The 11,468-nt window shown below is 36.3% G+C and overlaps 1 pseudogene; it reads right to left on the bottom strand.

Moving 5' to 3' along the window:
• Positions 1–612: 612 nt before the first annotated feature.
• LOC108593308 (high mobility group protein B3 pseudogene) lies at positions 613–1,202 on the bottom strand (annotated as a pseudogene).
• Positions 1,203–11,468: the final 10,266 nt, after the last annotated feature.

The raw sequence follows: 11,468 nt of genomic DNA, 5'->3' as shown, positions 1-11,468 counted from the left end.
TTCTTAACACCATTTTCACTCCAGCTCTCTCCCCTAAAATTATTTTTAATACACATCATTAACTAAAAGTAATCCCATTAACTACTCAGAGGAAAATGTCTGTCATGTGAAGTAATATGATGCTGAAGTTTCAGGACTATTGTAACTGTTATAAAGATATGTAGTTCAGTAAAGATGATAAATTATGGATTAATATTAAATTGAATAACAAAATGTAATCTAATTTTACAGAAAAAATTGGGAACATGGTAAAATAATAAAATAGATGAGGAAACTGAAGAATGGGAAGATAACAGAATTACTCTGATTCCCCCTGCTAGGCATGGTAATTTTTTTTTTTTTTTTGAGGAGAACTCGAGAGTGCCTTTTCATTTTAAAAATGAAAAGGAAATATGTACAACTTTGATACAGTTTCAGGGTGCTCCAGACACCCATGGCCACTTCATATAAACCACTGACAATCTCTAGAGCATTTTGAGAGACTACAATATGATTGTGATCAAATTTTGTAATTAAACCTAATGAAGGAAACAGACACTTCTCAAATAAGACGTGCCAATTGCGGCATTCCCCTACTCTAAGTATTCACAAGGAGACAGATAAACAGTTTCTTTATTCATCCTTCTCCTCCTCTTCTTCCTCCTCATCTTCTTCATCTTTCTCTTCCACCTTTCTCTGGGCAACTTTAGCAGGACCCTTTGCACCATCAAACTTTCCTTTTGACTTATAGTCAGAAACATCCTTCTTATACTTTTTAAGCTTTGCCGCCTTAGTGATGTAAGACTGCTTTTCGCTGTCATTTAGGTTATTCCACATCTCACCCAGCTTTTTTGCCATGTCTCTGATAGGGATGTCAGGGTTTGTGGATCTGATCTTGGGGTGGAGTTCTGAACAGAAGAGGAAGAATCCAGACGGTGGCCTTTGGGGAGCATTAGGATCCTTCTTCTTCTTGACCCCTTAGCTTGTCCATAATCCTTCATTCCCCAATCATAGCGCACTTTATTCGCCTTTGCCATTTCATGAAATTTAGATTTCTCTTTCCCGGACATTGTCTTGCACCTCTCAGAGCATTTCTTGGAAAATTCTGCAAAATTGACAAGGACCTCTGGCTTTTTCTTCTTTTGTTCTTCTCTGCATGTCTACACAAAGAAGGCATAAGCAGGCATCTTGTCCTTTGGTTTCTTGGGGTCACCTTTAGACATCCTGACTGTATTGTTCACTGCTCTGAGCAGCACAGTGGCCTGGCAATTTTTAATGCCCCATTACTTGTTATTATATCACCATCTTGGCGTTTTTGAAAGGATTTCTGAATATTTCTGCGAAAATCCCCATGGAAAATATTTTGAAAACAAGTACATTTGGTAAAAGCCATATATTATGATATATATATTATATATTTGCCAAATAATAGTATATCATATACCTGCAAAATAATACATAAGACACATTAGTATATTAATGACTTCACAGTAAAGAATCTTGAGTTTATGTTGCCCAAACTTATTTGAATGTCTTTTTTGTTATATTTTTTAAATTGTTATATTTATTTTTTTGCCAGTTAATAACCTGAGGATGTAGTGTTCTCTGGAGCACATTTTAGGAAATACTATGCTAGCTTTTATAGCTGGTGTAAAGGAGTGGGGGGCAAAACCAGGAAAATGTTGCCCCTGGAATTAAATGGGGAAAAGAAGTTTCAAAGAAGGGGTAGACAGTAGTGATTCACCGAAAGTTAAAAAAGACAGGTGGCCAGGCATAGTGGCTCACACCTGTAATCCCATCACTTTGAGAGGCTGAGGTGGGTGGATCACCTGAGGTCAGGAGTTCGTAACCAGCCTGGCCGACGTGGCAAAACCCCATCTCTACTAAAAATAAAAAAAATTATAGCTGCAAGTGGTGGCACATGCCTGTAATCCCAGCTACTTGGGAGGCTGAGGCAGGAGAATCATTTAAACTTGGGAAGTGGAGGTTGCAAAGAGCCTAGATTGCAACAGAGCAAGACTTTGTCAAAAAAAAAAAAAAAAAATTCCAGAAGGCTTTAAAAAAATTGAAAGGCTGATTATAACATTCATAGAAAATGCAAATGACCTAGAATTTTCAAGAACATTTTGAAAAATAACAAAACCGGAGAAATAACACTACCTGACTAGTAGATTTTATAATGACACTGTAATAAAGGTAGTGTAGAATTGGCACCATGAGAGAAGACAAACAAGTCGATAAGTCAATATTCCAGAGATAGAAGAAAACTTGAATCTTTATATTGAGAAAGCTCCCTAAGTATTCAGCACAATATATATTTATGTAAAAATTACTGTTTTGTTCTCTTTCTAATAACTGGATGTTGTACCCAATTATTAGGAATTAGGGTGGGGATGTTCTAAAACTTTGCGATTTTTGCATAAATATATATTGTGCTACAATAATTGTTGTGACCTATTATTAGGAATTACTAACTCCTAATAATGAGGTACAATATTCAGATATGACATCTGGGAGTCCTAAATTTCTAAATTTTTACTGTAAATCTTGTCAGAAAACAGGACTATTTAAAATCAGAAGAAGACAAAAGTATAAAAACTTTTATTTCAAGATTGCAGAACAAAATTATAAACTAACGTGTAGAGAAATGGAAATATGCTAAGCACCCTCCACTCTAAAAAGAAGTTTGATAGACGATTTCATGCTACAGGATATCAATTTCAGTATAAGCCACCCTAGTTGCAAGTGAGAATGATAAAATGAAAATTGAGAAAAAAGAAAGGTGGTGGTCAGAAATGGTCAACATAGGATGAGAGACACGAAGTCAACCACCTTAAATACAAATGTCTTGGACTAACCATGTGTTTCATCTGCGACACTTTGTTTGACTCAGCTGTTGTGTGACCAAAGTTAGAGTGAATATTGCATCTTAACCCTGTGAGAGAATACAACCAAGTAGTTTGTCTTTTTCTAGTCTGGATTAGGTAAGTGGTCTGGTCCTGGGACTGCCTTGGTCCAGCTTGGTCATGCTGTAAGACAGCAGACAGAGTGGGCAGAATGGGATGGCAGCCCAGGGAGTCCTGCATCCTGCCCATAAGATAGTAGAAAACAGCCAAGAGAAACCTATCTCTGTTCCTTGTACAAGCTCAATGTGCCCTACAAGGACACCGGGCTTAGCTCCGCTTTGAAGTCAGGGTCTGGCTGATTTCTCTGTCACTGATTTTTAAGGCATCATATAGTCTATGAATTGTGTGCAATGTTCAAGGTCATCTGTTTAGCACAAGTGTTTGGCATTCTCATAATCCTTAATTGCTGGCATTTCCTAGAACTTGGATCACTCTTCATCACATATCAGGGGATTTTTCTTTATTTTTTTTTAATTTATTTATTTATTATTGCATTTTAGGTTTTGGGGTACATGTGAAGCACACAATTGTTGAGAAAGACCTGTACGTCTTTTCATTATGACGGATAGTACTGTTTGCACAGAAATCACATGACACTGCCTCATAGCATAAATTGTGTTCACAAAGAAAAATATTTATTTGTTCTAAAGAGACTCCATGGAGTTCCTTATTAAACAGTATGTTGCGAACTGAAACCTGCTCAAAAGAAATTTGCTTATTAATTCATAAAATGTGTTCATTTTCAGTAATCAAGGTACCCTTTATAGAGCACTGAACCTGTGTTTGTTGTGTTTGTCAATATAAGATGATCTGGAGAAGCCATAACAAAGATAAGGGGTAGAAATTCAGCAGAATATTTAACATAACATGGACAAACTAAGCGTGTATAGAAGGATATAGAAAGTGTTTTAAGATCCCAGAGGGAAAAGGTTGGGAAACGTTTCCCTCCAAAGACGACATTTGAACTTTTGCCTGGGGGATAAATATGAGTTTGACTGAGGAGTGAAACAGATTCCAAACAGCAAGATGAGTATGTACAAAGGTACAAAATTAAGGCTGTGGTGTTTTTAGAAAGGCAAGGAGTTAGTTCAGTGAAACTGAAGCACAGGTTTACCTGGGGTGGGTGGGGAATGAAGGAGCATGAAGCGAGATAAGGAAAGAAAACAAAAAATAATCAACAACAACAAAAAGCTTTTTTGTTTATGTTAAGGGAAACCAAAGGAGATTTCTAAGAAAAAGTGCCAACACAATGAAGCAGATGGCTATTTTAGAACTACTACAATGGTAGGGTACAGAAATGGTCTGAAAGGAGTGATAAGTAGTGAAAGGTAAACAAAACATATACATCTCAGAATTAACATTTTCTCTATTCTAAATATTTATAATTTTTGAAAGACAAGAGTTTTGATTTCAGAGAAAATGCATTAGGCCTTGTTGAAATCCAGAGCTGATGATAAATGCACTTCTAGGATAATGGTTCTGTAAAGGAACATACCCAGCAGCCACTGGGGTTTGAGAGTGCTAGTAGCCCCAAACTGACAAGAAGGGCATCTCTCCAGAGTCATTCAAAGAGAGTGGGTCAAGCTAATGATTTTTGCAAGTAAAGAGTGAAAATTCTGGATGTATAATCTGTTTCGTGTTAGACCGAAAAAGACTTGCTCTCCAAGTCGTGTTTCAAGACAGTCTGATACTGTTTAGACAAATGTCATTAAAGGCTAATTAGAAAAGATTGCTGTTGTTTGACGGCGATAAGTGATAGGAAAAAAATCCGTAATGTTCTTTTTAAAAACATTAGGTTTTAGCTGATGAGGTTTATGTTTACAGTTAAAACCTCACAAAGCTCCAGGCTAGAAGAATCCTTGTCTTATATTCTGAATGTCAGTAAGCTCCTGGCATTCTCATCTAAAGGTATAAAAAACACTTCTAACACATTTAGTTTGGTCTTTTTAACTCTTACACTGGATGGACCCGGTAAACCTGTAACTGACTGAACAGAGCTTAGTCATCCAAATACCTGGGGACCCGATGCCTTGTGAAATGCAGATTATGTTTAGTTTAACCTTCTACTCAAACCAAAACCAAATTGCAGTGAGTGAAAAAAAAAACTCATATTTTTGTTTTTAATTTTTTTCCAAGTCATTGTTGACTGAATATGCCTCCCCAAAAGTTATTTTGGTTCTATCCTTGATGATGTTTTTACTAAAGCAATTCAATTTAAACATCTTTTCTTCACTAGGAGTTAAGCACCATTCTAGATACTAGTTTGAAGAAGACTAAGACATGCCAAGAAATTACCTGTAAATTTTGGGCAGGGGGGAATGTGGATGTTCACACCTTCTTGGAAAACCATTAGGCAATGACGGTCCACAATCTCTTAACTAGAAGTCTTAAATCCAGAAAGCCCTAAGAACAGATTTGTTGGCAAAACACCCTGACATGATGAAAATGCGGTTATTTATGCTCTTCCTTCTATTGTGTGAGTATTTGTACACTTTGCTGTATTGATCTGTTTAATAAGTGCTGCTCCCCACAAATATTGCCATAGGTGTTAAATAAAAAATGACCTATATCCTGCAGCATCTTTTTACTTAAAAAAAATTTTTTTGGAGACGAGTTCTCACTCTATTGCCCAGTCTGGAGTGCAGAGATACAATTATGGCTCACTGCAGCCTTCATACCTGGGCTCAAGCAATTCTCCTGCCTCAGACCTGTGAGTAGCTAGGACTACATGCATGTGCTGCCATGCCCAGACAATTTTTAAATATTTCTGTAGAGATAGAATTTAAGATCAGGTTGGTCTTGAACTCTTGACCTCAAGCAATCCTCCTGCCTAGGCCTCCCAAACTGCCATGATTACAGGCATGAGTCACTACACCTAGCCCATCTTTTTAAAATCTGAAAGATGCTGAATTCTGAAACACATCTGACTTTGAGAATTTTTTTTTTATTGAATTTTAGGTTTTGGGGTACATGAGCAGAGCGTGCAAGACAGTTGCGTGGGTACGCACATGGCAGTGTGCTTTGCTTTGCTTCTCCCCTTCACCCACATTTGGCATTTCTCCCCAGGCTATCCCTCCCCACCTCTCCCTCCCACTGGCCCTCCCATTTTCCCCCCAATAGACCCCAGTGTTTAGTACTCCCCTTTCTGTGTCCATGTGTTCTCATTTTTCATCACCCGCCTATGAGTGAGAATATGCGGTGTTTCCTTTTTTGTTCTTGTGTCAGTTTGCTGAGGATGATGTTCTCCAGATTCATCCATGTCCCTACAAACGACACAAACTCATCATTTCTGATTGCTGCATAATATTCCATGGTGTATATGTGCCACATTTTTCCAATCCAGTCTATCATCAATGGGCATTTGGGTTGATTCCAGGTCTTTGCTATTGTAAACAGTGCTGCAATGAACATTCGTGTACATGTGTCCTTATAGTAGAACGATTTATAGTCTTTTGGATATATACCCAGTAATGAGATTGCTGGGTCAAATGGAATTTCTATTTCTAAGGCCTTGAGGAATCGCCACACTGTCTTCCACAATGGTTGTACTAATTTACACTCCCACCAACAGTGTAAAAGTGTTCCTTTTTCTCCACATCCTCTCCAGCATCTGTTGTCTCCAGATTTTTTAATGATCGCCATTCTAACTGGCGTGAGATGGTATCTCAATGTGGTTTTGATTTGCATCTCTCTGATGACCAGTGACGATGAGCATTTTTTTCATATGATTGTTGGCCTCATATATGTCTTCTTTCGTAAAGTGTCTGTTCATATCCTTTGCCCACTTTTGAATGGGCTTGTTTGTTTTTTTCCTGTAAATCTGTTTGAGTTCTTTGTAAATTCTGGATATCAGCCCTTTGTCAGATGGGTAAACTGCAAAAATGTTTTCCCATTCTGTTGGGTTTGTGTATCTATATTTCCTTCTCTCAACATTTAACAACATTGTGATGTGTGAAATCAGCTGTATACATAAAACTATCAGCATCACCCCAAATCCTTTTTTTCATAGACTACTTTTAAAAAGTGAGGTTCCTCAGACTTCCTATTGTTTACTTGGTAATGCTAAACAAAGAAACAAACCTCGTTACAATGTTAGAGAAAAAAGCAAACCTCGTTATGAAGTAAAAGTATTCCCATACTTTTTCAAGTTAACATCTCTATAGTGCAACTTACGTTTTTGAAAACGGTCTTTTCCCTCTGTGACTTGTATTTCATACTATTCTTCAGGTTACTGTGGACCTTCACGGAACACACCAGCAAGCTGGAGGACCCAGTTGAGAACCATGATTTGTAAGGGCTACTTTATGTGGTATATTAAATAGCACAAAAGCAAAATTAAATGTTGTCCCTTACTTCTGCATATGGCACAGAACCAAGACCTTCCTTCAGTCTTAACTGAGTCCTGAGTTTAATTAGTTCCTTATGTGCCTGGTGTTTTTCTGTTTTGCAGTTCATTCTGTACAGCCACAGAAATGAATAATAAAAGCTGAACTAAATCTTACCAGAGAAACACAACAGGATTCAAAAAAAGGTAATTAAATCCCTCAACTCTTGTGAGACAAACATTTAAAAAATATAAAGAAACTGGTCTCCCTTTTATATTTTGGCATACCTCTTATATTATCTGCATCATGCAGCTTCTTCACCAGATCTTCATCATGTGGCAAAATTACTTAGAGGCTCAGTTCAAGGTCTTATTTATAGTTCTGAGTTCAAGCCACAGGGAGAATAATATCTACTTCTCATTGAATTCAAGTTTATGATTTCCAAGACTGGACTTCCCTTAAAATAGCCATTATATATGTGTATAAGTGTTGAAGGTAACATTACCACTTGAGCATTTGTTTATACTAAGAAAATGTATTCATGAAAAAAATAAAAGTTTAACAATCTTGGATAGTATTATCAAGGATTGAAATATTAAAAACTAACCCTGAACTCATTACCTAATATGTGCTCTTTATCTCCAACTTTAATCATATTCTCCTTTTATACAAATGATTGATTCCATTCAATAGTCTGACCTTTGCTACCATCCATCATGAGCCACTGGCTTAGGAATTTTCCATATTTTTCTACAATCCAAGAATTAAAATATATTTGATATGCATCAATATGTTTAGGGTTTGTATCGCCTACAGATTATTTAGAGGAATAAGGAAGTGTGTGTGTGTGTGCGCATGTATGTGCAGGCACATGCACATTTGATTTCTCTGATGCTTGCTGACTATCTGATATGAAGACCTACAAGTTAGACAAAGGTTAGAAAGAATTGCAGTTCTTTCTTAAATAAGAGGATTTTAGATGTGGACATGATGTTTTGATAGGTGATTTTCAAACTATTTTTCACGGAACCATAGCTTTTAAAGGTTTTTTGAGAGGTCCCTTGACACTTGATTCCAATTTAATATTTTAACTGCATTAATTGTTAAGACAAACACCCAAAGGTGTTATATAATGAATTTTAACACATTGTAGACCGCCAGCATATTGACTTTTGCTGCCAGGTTAATTCATTTTTGTGCAGGCCTTAATGCAAAAACATTTCTTACCATTACAGGGACTGTATTTGAACTTCAAAACATAAGTCAATGATTAAGATGGTCTTAGCTCTGTGCTGGGTTCTTTTGTTTTTAATAACTCACATCTGTGCATGCGTACACACACACACGCACACATAATACAGGATTCCGCTCTTATTTGTCTGAGAGATAGGACGTCCTATTTTCTAAATAACATGGTAAATTATAAAAATAAATTGAATGCCAAGGCTGATCTGATTTCAACAGTCACCTAAATTACCGTCTGAAAGTTTTGTGTGTGTCAAACAAAATTTTTCCATTTTTTAATCTCATCCACTTCCATGCTGTTTGAATGTTTACAATATATACATGCCAAAATAAAAATATATATGTCAAAATAAAAAATTAAAATTTGTACTTACAGTCCTGCTAATTAACTTTTAAGTATTCAGACCATGGATATAAATTGTTGCTTCATCTCTTACTACGTTTGTACCTGGGTAAGAAACTTAATGTTATCTCTAATGTACCACCTCAGCAGTGAATTTTGTAATAGTGGCCTCTCTGGTTGTTGTAGAGTTAGAACAATTCCTAATGTAACAATTTCTAATATAACAATACATCTTCTTCAGTGTACGATCTTTTAATTATAAAGTACTTTAAAAGTATTGAAGTATATAAAAGTGTTAAGGTATATAAAATACTTTAAATATGTTAAAGTTACTTTTGAAAAGAAATCATTTTAAAATGTATAAAGCTTTGTTGCTTGATACCAAGTAATGTGTTTCAAAAATTATATTACTTAGGGTTTCCATAGCTTTTATTCAACTCATAGGAAGAAGAAACAAAGAACCAAATAAACTTTGAGAAAAATCTGCTTCCCATGGAATATACAAGAGATATAAAAGGGTTAAGAGCTAGGTTCTACTGGAAATATGCTAAGATCAATTATATTTTACATTTTCACAACTTCTCTAAATTGAATCTCCCAGTTTGCAGATGGCATTAAGCTGTCTCTGAGTAGTGAAATGTCAGGCTGCGGGTGGGGATGGGGGGGATGCACGATGTTATTGTGAGTGGGTGGAAAAGCACTTGGATGACTTACAGAGTAAAAGGTGACTGGTTGAAAGGGGAAGAAACGCACACCATAGGGTGACCATGAAACTTCCCAGAGCAACCACTCACAAAGCAGGAGTGAAAAGGATAGCTCCAGTAGGAGGGTGCCCAATGAAATGGGCTCTCAGTGCTGGTGACAACAAAATGATGGGTATTAACACGTTTCCTGGAAGGTAGTAATTAAGTCAGTTCTTCAAAACCTGGTACACACGTTGCAGTGCTGTCCATGTCAATAGGAAAAACAAACAAATCTGAGAAATTGGCAACCAAAGCGATCACGTGCCTAAAGGGCTATTTGAGTGTAAAACTGACAGTGTGCTTCCATTTTAAATGGCAGATGTACTTGAAATCATCATTTAGAGTTGACAGGAAGCAGAATTTACTCCATCTTGCTCTTCAGAAGACACTTAGTGGACAGCTCTGTGGCAAAACAAGGTACATTTGACTAGTATCTGACCTTTCATAAAGTGACTGTGTATCTATTATCTCATTTAGTTTTCAAAAAAGTTCATGACACAGTATGTGTGGAGTGAGAGGAAGGATTGGCTGGCAGGGAGTTATACTAGAGGGTTCTGCATATTATACTCAACTACTTGTATCCTCAAGCACCATTAATAAGGATGACATTCTGTGGGAAAATTGAGGCATGACATATTTTTATAGATGGCTCTATAAATTATATTGGCAATTTTAAAGTGCCTTTAAAAAAGTCTGTTTTACCCCAAATCCATATTGTGTGCTTCCTATACTTTAATATTTTTAGTTTCTCAAATGCAAACATAACTTATTATAGATGATTACTTATTTTGCAGCAGCTTCTTTTTTCTGAAATGTGAATGTAGGAAACTTGTTTTTTCTTCCAGATTTTTTTTTTTTTTTTTGGAAGGAGTATCTCTGTGTTGCCCAGGCTGGAGTGCAGTGGTACAATAATGGCTCACTGCAACCTCCGCCTCCCAGGTTCAAGTGATTCTCCTGCCTCAGCCTCCCAAGTGCCTGGCTAATTTTGTATTTTTAGTAGAGACAGTGTTTCACCATATTGGTCAGGTTGGTCTCGAACCCCTCACCTCTAATGATTCACCTGCCTGGGCCTCGCAAAGTGCTGAGATTATAGGTGTGAGCCACTGCACCCGGCCATTTCTTCCAGTTTTACACTTAATAAACAAACCCTTTCATATATCTAAGGTTTTAAGTTTCTTTATATTGTCATATATCATTCAGAATGACCAGTAATCAAAATTTTTATTATATCACTTAACTTTTTATTCTTTGTAGTTCCAAGTAATGACATTTGAAATGAAATTAAAACCAATTAACTTTGAAGTCATTATGATGCAAATCAGAACTTTACATGATTATTGGACACATTACCATAATTCTCGTTTTTATTTTGATCTAAATAATTATTGAATATTCTTCTTTTTTACATCAGACTTATGATATAGTCCAAGTAGAACTAGCTCATCTCACTGATGAAAAACCTTGTTTATTTGAAACTGAGATACCATGAGAACAAAAAGTGGATATTTTCTGGCATAAAAAATTGCAGAGATATTTTATCAGGATGCAGAAATACCTGGGCAGTTAACCATTGTACAGATGGGATTTACATATACCTTGCTTTCTGTGGGCCTTCTTTCAAAGTTCTTTTAATTGTCAGACTCGTACCAGAGTTGTACCAGAAACTCTTTGTTCTCCACGAGCTGATACAGCAATTGCAACATAACTGAATATTGATGGTGGTTAAAAATTTCCAGCACAAACACCATCACACAAACAGAGAACAGCGACAACAAAATCCAGGCTTAGAATGTCAAATGCAATGTTTTTTATAAAGGAAATGTAACCCTTACTTTTCTTCACTCATTTTTATCTATGATTATGATGTCTATTTTCATAAATTTGACCCAATTTTTTACTTTGAAAGCTCAACATGTTCCATTTACTA

The sequence above is a fragment of the Callithrix jacchus genome, chromosome 9, assembly GCF_049354715.1.
Source record: "Callithrix jacchus isolate 240 chromosome 9, calJac240_pri, whole genome shotgun sequence".
Taxonomy (NCBI): Eukaryota; Metazoa; Chordata; class Mammalia; order Primates; family Cebidae; genus Callithrix; species Callithrix jacchus.
This window is presented reverse-complemented; position numbering and strand designations above follow the sequence as displayed.